The 13,858-nt window shown below is 40.5% G+C and overlaps 1 non-coding gene across 1 annotated transcript; it reads right to left on the minus strand.

Annotated features, from left to right (window-relative positions):
• Positions 1-10,681: 10,681 nt before the first annotated feature.
• Trnah-gug (transfer RNA histidin (anticodon GUG)) lies at positions 10,682-10,755 on the minus strand. The gene has a single exon. It is a non-coding gene; the product is annotated as a tRNA-His (tRNA).
• Positions 10,756-13,858: the final 3,103 nt, after the last annotated feature.

Consider the following 13,858-nt stretch of genomic DNA (forward strand, 5'->3'; position numbering starts at 1 on the left):
TCTTTTAACTTGTTTGTTTGTTTGTTTGTTTAACGCCCAGCCGACCATGAAGGGCCATATCAGGGCGGTGCTACTTTGACATATAACGTGCGCCACACACAAGACAGAAGTCGCAGCACAGGCTTCATGTCTCACCCAGTCACATTATTCTGACACCGGACCAACCAGTCCTAGCACTAACCCCATAATGCCAGACGCCAGGCGGAGCAGCCACTAGATTGCCAATTTTAAAGTCTTAGGTATGACCCGGCCTGGGTTCTAACCCACGACCTCCCGATCACGGGGCGGACGCCTTACCACTAGGCCAACCGTGCCGGTATCTTTTAACTGCATTATGCACATGAAATGTGTTAAGGCCAACAAAAAAAATTGTCTGTTTCTGGTCACCCGACCGACCCTAAATTTCGGCGCCGACCCTAAACTTTTTTTTTCCAAACTCAAAACTTCTTTTCTTTTTTTTTTGGTGGTAAAGGACAGGGTGAGAAAATGAACAACAAAAACGTGTGAAAACGAAAGTCCGCTGACGATTTGTAAATGTGTTGAGTGTCTTGTCTCTATGTATAGTGAATCCAGTCTCTTTGCGTGATTTTTAAAGTTAGTTTTATTGGTCTACATTTGGGGTATAAAAAAAAATTTAAAAAAATCCCTACCTACCGACCCTATTTTTTTTAGCCATGTTAACAGAAACAGACAATTATTTTTTTTCGGCCTAACCCATGACTTTTTCTTCCTTTGAATCCTTGTCAGTACTTTATCTTGTTTAAAATGTTCATTGATTCTGTTTTGGGGTTGTTCTGGTGCAAATCAGGACTTGAAAAGGAGGGGGTCTTAACCCTTAGGCTGCCGGTTGTCGCGACATATGTCGCGCTACTTTACGTATACTGTCACATGGGTGTCACGACATATGTCGCGCTACTGGCTCAGTCTGTTTGGTCGGTTCCGATTACCTCCCATGGATGCGAAAATCTACATGACCGTTTTTCTTTATTTTTCTCTCTGTTAATTCACCAGTGGCTATGTAACATGTGTTACAGAATTGCACCAGTGTAAGGGTTAAAATGGAGGTAAATTCACAGAGGTTATGAACAGAAAGTCTGAGAAAACAAGGTTTTAAAATGGAGGGGGTCTTAAAAGGGGGGTTCCACTGTATGTCTATTGGGGATTATGTGTTTGTAAAGATAGAGCTGAGAATCTTACACAGAATTCTGTGCATTAGAAGGCGGCCTGAATCTTGACCCACACTGCTGGCATGACCTTCATAGCTGCATTCAACACTTTTACACTGGTAACTTTACGGTTGCTCTCTCTGGATTGAGCATTTTTATTTCAACTAAGGGTGAAAAGTAAATGCCTCTGCAGAGACTCGAACCTAGGACCTTAAGATTTTCAGGCCGATGTCCTAACCACTAGTTTTTTTTTTTATTGTAAGATGGATGTATATCTAGCGGATGCAGCTACATGTACAAATGTGCCAAATTAGAACTTGCATCCTCAGCTATATATACCATCTTGGGCCATTCATGTGAGTACTAAATATTGTGAATGCATTGTTATTCCTAGACTATCACACATGTGAGACTGCCTTTTTTACATTTAGTCAAGTTTTTTTACGTTTGTGAAAATGTGTGAGCTCACTTTGTTTACCTCTTTGTGTTAATAAATGCAGTTTATCAGTTACCTTTGTTGGTTTCTTCTGCAAGTATGTCAAATGGCCCACACACACACAGACACGAACAAAATCAGATCTCAAGTGTAAGTATTCTTTTTGCAGTTTTATTTTAATGCCCATAATCAGTCAAACAAATATATCATCACACTTGCACCTAAGCAGCACAACATCTGTCCTGGCTTGAACATGCAATAAGAAGACCTCCACCCAAACACATACGTAAAGTCAACTGGCTAGCTGCTTCTCTGTAAGGCATATTTTTCCATGAATTAATCAATTTTCCGCAGACAGCAGCCAGGTAGTGGATCGTTAGCATATGCCCAAGCAGACGGTTGATCTTATTACAACACATCAAAGAAATATTTAAAAAAACAAACAGATCCAACATCTAACTTTCCAAAGTTCAATGTTCATAATTAATAAAGAAAAACGCTATGTTACTGGAAGTTGGAACCCTTTATTTATGACTTAAGGCTTCTTCTTCTTCTTGCGTTCGCGACAATGTGCAGCAGTAAAATTACCAAACTTAAACTTGAAGAATACAGTCAAGGAATAACTTAGTTTTCTGGGTAGTTATTGAAGTGACTTATTAAAATTTGTTTGTTTGTTTGTTTGCTTAACGCCCAGCCGACCACGAAGGGCCAATTTATTAAAATGAATGAAAATATTGTGGATGGATATAGACTGCTGTTGCTATGGAAACTGGCATTAACAGCGCCATATGGGATTTCTAGAAAACGGTTTTACAGCAACATCATACATCAGAAATTCATAATATCTGGCACAAGGATACACATGTATTATATCTACAATTATATAGAACTTTTTTTTTAAACTACAGTTGAATTTAAATTAATTATTGTAGTAAATATGCAGGAAGAAATTCGTTCATCCTTATGACAAAAGATATTAAAATTCAACTATAGTCTGCTGTCAAAAAATTGTTCCATATGATTGTAGATATGATACATGTGTATCTTTGTGCCAAATATTAGGAATTTCTGATGTATGATGTCGCTGTTAAACCGTTTCCTAGAAATCCAATGTAACGACTGTTTCCATAGCAACGACACTCTATGTCCTTCAGTATTCATAATCTTCCGAAGAGGCATATCTGTGCCTAAATGGCGGGGTAAAAACACTCATACACATAAAAATCCACTCATGCAAAAACACGAGTGTACGTGGGAGTTTCAGCACACGAACGCAGAAGAAGAAGAAGTATGCACAATTGTTTTATTTATTTGTTATGTCACTTCCCAGAAAACCAGGTTATTCCATGTATTCTCCAAATTCAATGTTACTGCTGCACATTGCCTTAACAAATTGTAAGATTTACTGCAGTTTTTGAAAGTGGACAGGCCTTAGTTTTATTTCGCTGGCATAATTCAATGCGCTTTGTCAAAATGTCTCGAACTGAAACCAAAAGCAGACGCAAGACTTATGGTCAAATGGAGTTGTCTCCCATACTCCATGCGGCTATGTGAATCGGACATTTGATCCTTTTAATCCATTTATGTCCGACGCCTGACGACATCCCTCAGGCTTTTACATGAAATAAGACCATACGGGCACTAATGGTTGCACACCAAAAATGAACTGCCTCAAGGCTCTCTATGCAGAGTGGTATCTTTTAAAGGTGCAGCTGCTTCTAAAGAAATCAAAAATTCACCGAAACCACCAAAATATCTACCTCACCACAGAAAGCAGTCAAAGTTTTTGTTTTTTGTTTTTTTGTTTTTTGTAAACCTCAGTTGCATGCAGGTTTGCTACTACAATTATTTTTTGCCTTATTATTATTATTATTATTTATTTTTTTTTGTGTGTGTGTGTGGCTCGGAGCAAACCTTCTTCATATGTCTTTTCTTTTCTCAGTCAAATGTGTACATTTTTAGATCAACAAAATTTTATCAGTAAACTAATATGTTTAAGTAAATAAATAAAAATAATCATAACATAAATGTATTCCTTTTTTTTTCTTCTTTTTTTTATCATACATTTCTATCCCGTAAATAAAAAACGCTGGCGCTGGACCCGAGTACTCTTCAGACTGGCTCGCTCCCCCAGTATGAAAGTTTTTGTCTTGTGCACGTGGATTTAAAAAAAAAAATTTTTTTAATTTATTTTACACAATTAAAAAAATTATTAGAGTAAAATAAAACATTAAAACGTTCATAATAAACAATAGTAAACAAGAATTAAAAAAAAAATAGACCGCCCATGCCGGGAATCGAACCCGGGTCACTTGGATTAAAAAAAAAAAAATTATTTATTTATTTTACACAATTAAAAAAACTATTAGAGTAAAATTAAACATTAAAACGTTCATAATAAACAATAGTAAACAAGAATTAACAAAAAAAAAATAAAAAATAGAACGCCCATGCCGGGAATTGAACCCGGTGTAGGATCATTTTGGCCATAGACTCTCTCGTGCTCTCTGTCTCTCTTTCACCGAGACCAAACCCTGCATTGTAATTTCTTTGCCGAGACCATTTCCTCATCCGTTGTCTGGCTTGCACTGAAATCATGCTTTTCTCGTCACTGCGTGACGTGTTCGCCGCTCAAGTCTCCCCTTTAGTTCAGGCTGTTCGCAAAGCGACCAGCCTCCCACCGCAAAAACTCCCACCGTTAAGAGTGGCTTTTGTGTTTTTTGGGGCATTTAGGTCCCAGGTAACATTATGAAGTTTTAATACGATCAATCGGACCTATTATCAAGTTAGTGTATCAACTTTTGAACGAACTGCGCCCAGTAGTTTCCCAGCAATAAGCTGTTAAGTCCAGACAGACAGACAGACAGATACACACACAGACACACAATTAAAGTCTGTTGGACCCTAGTACTGCGTACTCGGGGATAACAGTCTCTAAATAGTATTATTTCAAACACTCAATTTAAACTTACACTTGTTTTATACCAGTCCCCTGAGGGTTAAGTCCCTTTGAAAAATAAATAATATTTCAAGGGGTGTCCCATATCTAAATTTACTTATACACATTTTTCCAATCAAGATTAAATGGGTAAGATACTTAAACATATCATGTGACAAACCATTCTTATCTCGCACACAAATCAGCACATGTTGCGTGTAAAATAATTGCTATGTTATATCGATCGTAAAACAATGTTTCAACATGCTTCCACAAATGGTGAATTTTACTGCAATAGAAAAAGAAATGTTCAATATAATCAACTTGTTCAATACAATATGGACATTTATCATTATTTGTGAGTCCCATTTTTAAGAGAAGAATATTGGTTGGGTATATATTGTGTAATATCTTCCACTGTAATTCTTTTAGTCTGGTTTCTGTTGTTGTCTCTTTTGCATTGAGCCAAACTTTTTCTTCCATATTAATACCAAGTTTGTTCAGCCAAAATCGAACACAGCAGGGTGGACTATATTTCATATCTGTCATAAAATTTCGAAAGTCTCTAGCTTTTAACATAACTTTATCATTAAAATACAATTTCGAAAATTCTTCAGTAGCAGCATAATATACATAATCCGTATTGTTCTTTAAATAACGAGACAACGCCGAGTGAACAACAATGTACTGTTTTATTTCGCTGGCATAATTCAATGCGCTTTGTCAAAATGTCTCGAACTGAAACCAAAAGCAGACGCAAGACTTATGGTCAAATGGAGTTGTCTCCCATACTCCATGCGGCTATGTGAATCGGACATTTGATCCTTTTAATCCATTTATGTCCGACGCCTCAGGCTTTTACATGAAATAAGACCATACGGGCACTAATGGTTGCACACCAAAAATGAACTGCCTCAAGGCTCTCTATGCAGAGTGGTATCTTTTAAAGAATAAATTCAGGTACAGCTGCTTCTAAAGAAATCAAAAATTCACCAAAACCACCAAAATATCTACCTCACTACAGAAAGCAGTCAAAGTGTTGATTTTTGGTCTGTGACCAAGTGGAGGGATTGTCTTATCCCACGTTAAAGGTGAGGACAACTTTTTAAATGAGGCGTAATGGGCCTTTTAAACATTGACACAAATTTACAATAGCAACAATCAATCAATCAATAGGAAGCTTATATAGCGCGTATTCCATGGGTACAGTTCTAAGCGCTTGTCGAAGAGTTGTCAACACAGGACTAACAAAGAAACTAACATCTACAGACGGACACGAACCCTATCACACACTAGCAAACCCTGATAAACATACAACAAACAACTGTTGAACAACAATGTACACATCAATAGCTAGGTCCAAACAATAATAATATTAAGCACAAAGAAAAAAAAAACCTCTCACAGAGCACAGCACAAGAATGTCTTTTGGGGCACAACACATCACGTCGAACATGAAAGTCACAGCCAGCTACGGGAAGAACTGAGTCTTCAACTTACTCTTGAACGCCTCAAGAGAGGGGCTCTGGCGAAGCTCAAGCGGCAGGCAGTTCCAGACGGAGGGGCCCGCGGAGAGGAATGCACGCTGACCAGCAGATGCGAGTTTCGAGCGGGAGATGTAAAGGCGGAGTGGGTCAGCAGCAGAACGAAGGGGACGGTCGGAGGGCTGGGTGTACAGGTCCAGGGAGGATTGAAGGTACTCGGGAGCAGAGTCGTTAAGACACTTGTAGACTAGACCAGAGTGGACAGTTTGTAGGAGATTCGGGAGCCAGTGCAAGGAGCAAAGTAGGGGGGGGGGGGGTGATGTGGTCTCGCTTCGTCTTCCTCAACGCAACAAGTTGTAATGCTCAGTACAACCAATACTGAGTGGACATTTACTGCGGCTTATGATGTAGTTTCCCCATCAATCACAGCTGGACTTGGATAGCACTGCTTTTCATCCACATTCACTGGCCAGGTCTTTGTCATCTTCTGTCCCTACTGACAAATGAATGAGAAAGGAACTGATCTTAAATCCAAACACAATGACAAGAACAAGTTTTAAGTATAAGTAAGGAGTAAATTGTGTTTGTAACTGACACACACACACACACACACACACACACACACACACACACACACACACACACACACACACACACACACACACACACACTAAACCCACATAAATGCCAAGAGCGTAAACATTCTAATTCCCTAGTAGACAAGTTGAAATAGACATGTAGCAAAACTCTTACCTGAATTGCCATTAGCATGAAATATTTCCCATTTGAGTCTTGTCAGCCTCCGAGTCATGAAGGAATCAATCTGCTTCTTCCACTGTGCCGGATCGATGCCAACCTGTAATATATAATATTGGCTGAAGTAACATTGCTCTGAGCACCAAATTTAAAAAAGTTAGTTGACAGGACAAGTAGTTTGTTTGTTTGCTTAACGCCCAGCCGACCACGAAAGGCCATATCAGGGCGGTGCTGCTTTGACCTTTAACGCACAGGCTTCATGTCTCACCCAGTCACATTATTCTAACACCGGACCAACCGGTCCTAGCACTAACCCCATAATGCCAGACGCCAGGCGGAGCAGCCACTAGATTGCCAATTTTAAAGTCTTAGGTATGACCCGGCCGGGGTTCGAACCCACGACCTCCCGATCACGGGGCGGACGCCTTACCACTAGGCCAACCGTGCCGGTAGGACAATTAGTACTAGGAGTACATGCAGTATGATATTTACCTATGTGGAGGAACAACAAACACACTGTCCACAGAACCAGATGAATTTACACACCACCCTCCCCCATAAAACAACAACAACAAACGACAACAGACAACCAAACCAACATTAACGCTTGATTCTTATGATACTGTAGGACAGTGGCATTGATATCTTTCTAGAATATAAAATTTTATAAGCCCTTTTACATTCAGTGAAGTTTTGTCTGAATCAGTGAACTGAATGTGTTCACATAGAATGACAGACATACAATGTAGACAAGTTGATGTGTGTACATGTATGTCACACGCATTCCTTCTTTGCCACTACTAAAGCAAACGTGTGCAAGATTGTATGTTACACGCTTTGATGCCGAAATCAATTATTTTGATTATGCATTTATTTCTGAAAATTTTTACCTTTACATACATTCAGTCACTACCTTAAACACTTATGTTTTCAGTATTCATTTCAAGTGATCACGAACGTAGAAAAATGGGTATCAAAGCGTTGTTACATTTTGTTGTGCATTCTGAATAGTGTGCCAACAGGCCTTGGTCAGTCAATCACGTTTTATCTGTGTACTAAGTGTTTGACGGAAAAAGAATAACACCAACCCCGTTCTCCTGTATATAACTGAAAGCCACATTTTCTTCTTCATTCAATTTCTGTTTTCAAAAGCTTCGTCAACTTTCCACTTACACGACACGGTCCCTTTACCAAGCTTCAATGAAGAACCCTGAATACGAAAGGTCAAAACAAAACAATAGGTACTACTTTCACTATCGTCGTCTGCAACGAAAAGCGAAAATGGTGAAACGCTTTGCTACGTACACAGAGGACGAAATTGCAAAGAAAAGATCGAACCTTACACCTGTGACTGGGAAAAGTTGTATAGAGTTCCGTGCGGATCTTACCGCGTATCAACGTACATCCGATGCTCAGAACCTACAGATGGGTGACGCTTTGGCGATTGAGGCTTCGTCTTCAGCTCTAACACGCACGCAGACAGTCAGGCAGGTCTAATCTGCACCAGCGGTGATGGAAGGTTTGGATTTAGAAACACTCGAATGTTACTTCGACAAGATAAACGAACCGAAAGACGAAAGTGTGCCCCAAATTCGGAAAATATTCTTTCAAAACTGCACTGTAAACAACATCAACATCACTGTGAGAAAAAGAACAATCCAAACACAACCAGTTCCCCTGTGGAACATTTCGGGTGGACTTTCCCACGACCTGACCTACAAAAATTCTCCGTGTTCGTTCGCGCTTTGCATTCAATCTGTGTTAGTGCGCGCGTGTGTTTGTGTGTTTAGCTTTCGTTGGTTTGTGCTGTTTGGTTCAAAAAAAGTTTATTTTTTTCATTGAAAGATTCAGAAACGTTGGTTGATACTTTGTTAAATGCATTCAACCAGAAAAAGACACGAAACGAATTGGATCTATCTTTTGCGCGCATGTGTGTGTACTGTATGTGTGAAAAGGCAATTGTGTTGTCAGTCTGGTTTTGTGGCTGTTAATTCGTCCCCAAAAACTCATTTATATCTTTCTATGCCTATGCTGTGAGACATAATCGCCATTACGAGCTAGTCGTGTGACAGAGAGTTTTCTTGCACACGAGACTGTAGAAGGTTATATCGCGACGAGGGAAAGGGGGGAGATGGGATAGGGGAAAGGGGGGGGAGATGGGATAGAGCCACTTGTTAAGTGTTTCTTGTTCACAAAAGCACTAATCAAAAAATTCCTCCAGGGGCTTGCAACGTAGTACAATATATGACCTTACTGGGAGAATGCAAGTTTCCAGTACAAAGGACTAAACATTTCTTACATACTGCTTGACTAAAATCTTTACAAACATTGACTATATTCTATATAAGAACCACTTAACAAGGGTAAAAGGAGAAACAGAATCCGTTAGTCGCCTCATACGACATGCGGGGTGCAGAGAAATAAGGATGTGGAAAAGAAGACTTTTGGTAAGTGAAATAAAGGTGATGGATCCAGTCAGGTAGAAATACGACAACAAGAAAGCCCCACAAATATTTGTCCTTATCTTTTATGAAGCTTAATTTGTGCCCCTTATTTTATGCTCCACAAATACAGTTTGTGGCCCACAAAACCAAAATGTGTCCCACAAAAATAAGCCCAACAAATTGTAAGGCACATTTGCAGTTTGTGGGGCACAAATTTGTGCCCTTATTTTGTTGGATTAATGACAACAAATGCCAAGGATAGTTAAAGCTCTACCTTAAATTGATGATGTTGGAATGAGGCACAGTAACACTCCGAGCCCCAAGCCTGGCAGCAACAACATCTTGCAGCCATCCAGTTGGCCTTGCCCTATAGATCCAAGTCGCTCTGTTTTCGTCATGCTACACTGTGCCGAATTGCCCTTCCTTGCGAATAGAATTTTGCAATACTTCGCAATGATCGAGACATGGTCGCAAGACATTCGTAAATGTTCTTAAAGGCACAGTAAGCCTCCCGTAAACCATCACAGATACTGGCAGGCTTTTACACACAATACAAACACCCTTTCATTTAAACACTCACCGCTTGAGAACATCCTAGGTGCCTTCCGTAAAGAGCGAGCAATTTTCAAATAATTTATTTTTGCATGGTTTATCTTTTTTTTTTTTTTTTTTTTTTTTTTTTTTTTCCCCTTACACCTGTTCCTTGTCCCGGTGTGCACTCACGCCGCCCCGTCCCTGCACTCACTGTTCCATCCACATCTGAATTTCGTTCCGCTGCCAGACTTGTCGATTTTACAGACGCTCCAGGGAGGGATGTCGGGTCGTTGCGGTAGGCTACCCTCGGAAGATGACACTGCACTTCTGCTGAGTCACTTCGACGGTGTTCAGTAGTGGGTCTGTCCCGAGCTAACGGACGCAGCCCACTACCTACTATGCCCCCTACTAACGACATTGACAGCTAAGTCGCGGAGCCAGACTGAGTGAGGGTCCCCTCCAGAGAGCAGACCGCCACCACGTCCCTCCGTCGACCCCCCAGAACGTCACACGTTGAGGACTGACAGCAGAAGTACTATTCAGGGAAGGATCGAACAGGAACACTGAGACCAAGGTCACCATGAGAGCTCCGGGCATGAAGGGCCACAAGAGCAAGGACACTTTATAATTTTGGATGATTAATGAGATGAGGATGATTATAATGATGATGCTATGGATTTCCATTTTGGTTTGAGACTACGTGACAGGGCAGCACTCTACGCTTACTGTCATAATATATCCTGGTGTCAACCAGGCCCGAGAACTGCCGCACCTGCGGTGTTGGTCAGGTAAACAGAACATGACCATCCTCAAAGTCGCATTCGAGAAATGAATGACACTCGGATGTGTGATCCAAGCCTTCCCATAGGAACCATAGCACTTCCACTCTGTGTAGGAGCCGGCCGTAGCCCGAAAAACCCACATGACCCTGATGGGATTCGAACCCACGACCTCCCGGCCCACAGCCCGATGCGCTAACCACTGCGCTACGGGGGCCGGTGCATGGTTTATCTTACCCCTGAATCATCGTAAACCCGTGGGATCCAGTTTCCCTTTTTCACAATGCAGTCGTCAGTTTGTAATTTGAATGCGGCTCGCTGTGAGCTTATCTGCAATTTCACGTTATTGTGTACCTTAGACTATGCACGAAACAAACGGATGTGGTTCACAAGAACTCTAGCGATGGCTTTTGACTGTTCAGAGGAACTGGCGATAGGCATAAACCGTCGTCTGCTACGAGAACCACGACCTTGCGTGACCCTGCTTCCGGGCTTTTCTTTTTTCAAACTTTCAAACCTTCGAATTGTACTGATCTTGTCTTGATGAAAACATAATTATTTCATGATTTAAGAATGTTTGTGTAACAAGCTGTCAATTTATTATTTAGATTTTAAAAGTTAGGTCAAGCGCCAAAACGCACCACGGTCCGATTGTGATGGAGACAATCCGAAAAAAATAATTCTTTGAAAATTGCTCGCTCTTTACGTAGGGCACCTTAGGTGAGCGTTCAAATGGAAAGGTGTTTGTACTGTGTGTAAAAGCCTGTATCGGTGATGGTTTACGGGAGGCGTACTGTGCCTTTAACCACTCGCAAACCATTTGTCTCTTGTTTCGAAGATAGCAGCAATCATGTTCCTAATATTCGCAAGGAAGTCATATTCTTAACTTGTTTGCAACGTACTCGTAAGTATTCGCAAGACATTCGTAATCATCGCAATGTATTCGTAACGCTCACAAGGCATTCGCAACCATTCGTTATGCCTGTCTTACATTGTGCCGAATATCCTTGCGAACATTCGTAATCATCGCAATGTATTTGTAACGCTCGCAAGGCATTCGCAAACATTCGTCATGCCTGTCTTACACTGTGCCGAATATTATTGCGAATATGGATTCGTATGTATTCGCAATGATCGGTAGACATTCGCAAGCACTCGCAACTATTTGTAAGACATTTGCAAGGATTCGTAAGGCTTCAAATGGTCACTATTTTACCTGTCCATTCGTCTCTTTTTGTGTCGAATACAACATGTTCATATACACATTTCTTGCGAATGTCTTACGAATGATTGCGAGTGTTTGCGAATGTGTAACGATCATTGTGAATGCCTTGCGAGCGCTACGAATACCTTTACGATGATTACGAATGGCTTGCGAATACGTAGAGGTTACATGCCGAGTCTCAGTGATTATTAAAAATAATGGTCGAAGTTGGCGGATCATGAAAAATGCGAGCTTCAGCGAGCTTTTTCATGACCGCGAACTGAGACCATTATTTTTAATAATCACTGAGACGAGGTGTGTAACCTCTTTATTCCTCCTTTCTTCAGTTATTCAAAGAAAACAGTAGTTTTTGTGCGAAAGTTTGATCGAATCCGAATCACTCAACCAGTCAACCTGCGCAGGCGATCGATTAATGCGCGGTTGTATAGTTCCGTGCAAATCATTCCATTCTGTTAACACTTCTTGTCAGTTTCCCTGTTTTAGACTAAAATCAAGTACACAGATATGCTGTTATTCTGCTGTGGCGGTAAAGGCAGATATTGTGTGTTCTGTTTATGTTTTAGTATCGTTTGAGATAATGTTCTTTCGTCAAATGGGACTAGCAGACGAACTTTTGCACCCGTGTTCCAACGTTAATTTTCTGGGGAAAATAGTGTATGAAACCGCTTTATGTTGTTTAAATTGATGAGATGTGTGCATTTGGTTGCGTGTGATCTGTTTATAAAATGAAATATTGTTGAAAACTGACCGTCGGATTGCAGTCAGTGTTGTCGAAGAAACTGAGTTAAAAGAAGGGGAACTACTCTTGTCGGCAAGAGTATGAGTTACTTGCCTTGGGAATTTGCTTGTGATGAACGGTGTGTGCACGGCAGATCTAGATTCAGAAAACAACCTAACTCATGGATTTTATATGGAGATTCATGTGTTCAGGCCTGTAGTTGTTAATTTAAATGCGGTATGTTTGTATTGTTTGCTCCAGAGATGTATATTTCGTACGTATAGAGCGTTCGGAACTTTTCAGTCGCAAAAGTAGTTCCAAAACAGAACAGCTTCTCAACCCATTGCACTATCGAGGATTCAGGCTGTTGCTGGCTCGTTATTTGTTTGGTTGCTGGGTCATTATCGAAAAATAACTAGCTCTACAAGTTTACAGAGGTAAAGAAGCAGAGGGGGGAATAATTACGAGTATGTTGCAAAAAATGGAGAATATGCCTTCCTTGCGAATGTTAGGGGCATGTTAATAATGTTCGTAACAATCGACGAATCGTGGTGAGTGGTTAAAAACATTTACGAATGTCTTTCGACCATGTCCCGAGCATTATGAATTATTGGCGAATTCTATTTGCAAGGGAAATTCGGCACAGTGTAAGAGCAGTATTATGAACAATGCGAATTGCATAATCGCTTTATTCGTAACATGTTTACAAGCAATCGCAAAACTCGCAAGGCCACTTGCAACGTTCGTATTACATCCGTAAGACATTCGTTTATGGATTTGTATGCATTCACAATGATCGGTAAGGCTTCGAATTTTCAATATTTGTTCCTGTTCATTCGTCTCTGCTTTTGCCGAATACAACATGTTGATATTCGCAAGGATATTCGGCACAGCGTAAGACAGGCATCGTAGGGGCATGGTGCTACATTACATCATTTTGTCAGTGTTTCATTGTAATAGGACAAGCACAAATCACTGAAAGTTTGCGTTACGAGTTACTCAAATGTACCATTTTGTGTCTCATTACCCGCTAAAATGACTTCAAAAACTGCCTTGTATGCCTTCTGAGAGGATTGACACCTACACCGCTCAGCATGACGTAGCGTCCTTGGTAGACAAAATATGTGAACAAAACTGACTGGTTTGGGTGCAGATGTTATTGTTCTGTCTAATGACATGCTAAACATGGTTCGATTAAGTTGTTCTGATTTGTTGTCGATTTTATCGCGGGAACCTTGATTTTGCGAATTTGATTTTGGGGGGTGTATGTGTTGTAGGTTCCACTGTATTGACTACGTCATGTTAGACTAGGATACATTCTCGAAAAGAGGCCTAAATAAAAAGAGGTAGGCATTTGTGGGTAATTAATGGCAACAGG

This window comes from Littorina saxatilis, linkage group LG16 (assembly GCF_037325665.1).
Source record: "Littorina saxatilis isolate snail1 linkage group LG16, US_GU_Lsax_2.0, whole genome shotgun sequence".
NCBI lineage: Eukaryota > Metazoa > Mollusca > Gastropoda > Littorinimorpha > Littorinidae > Littorina > Littorina saxatilis.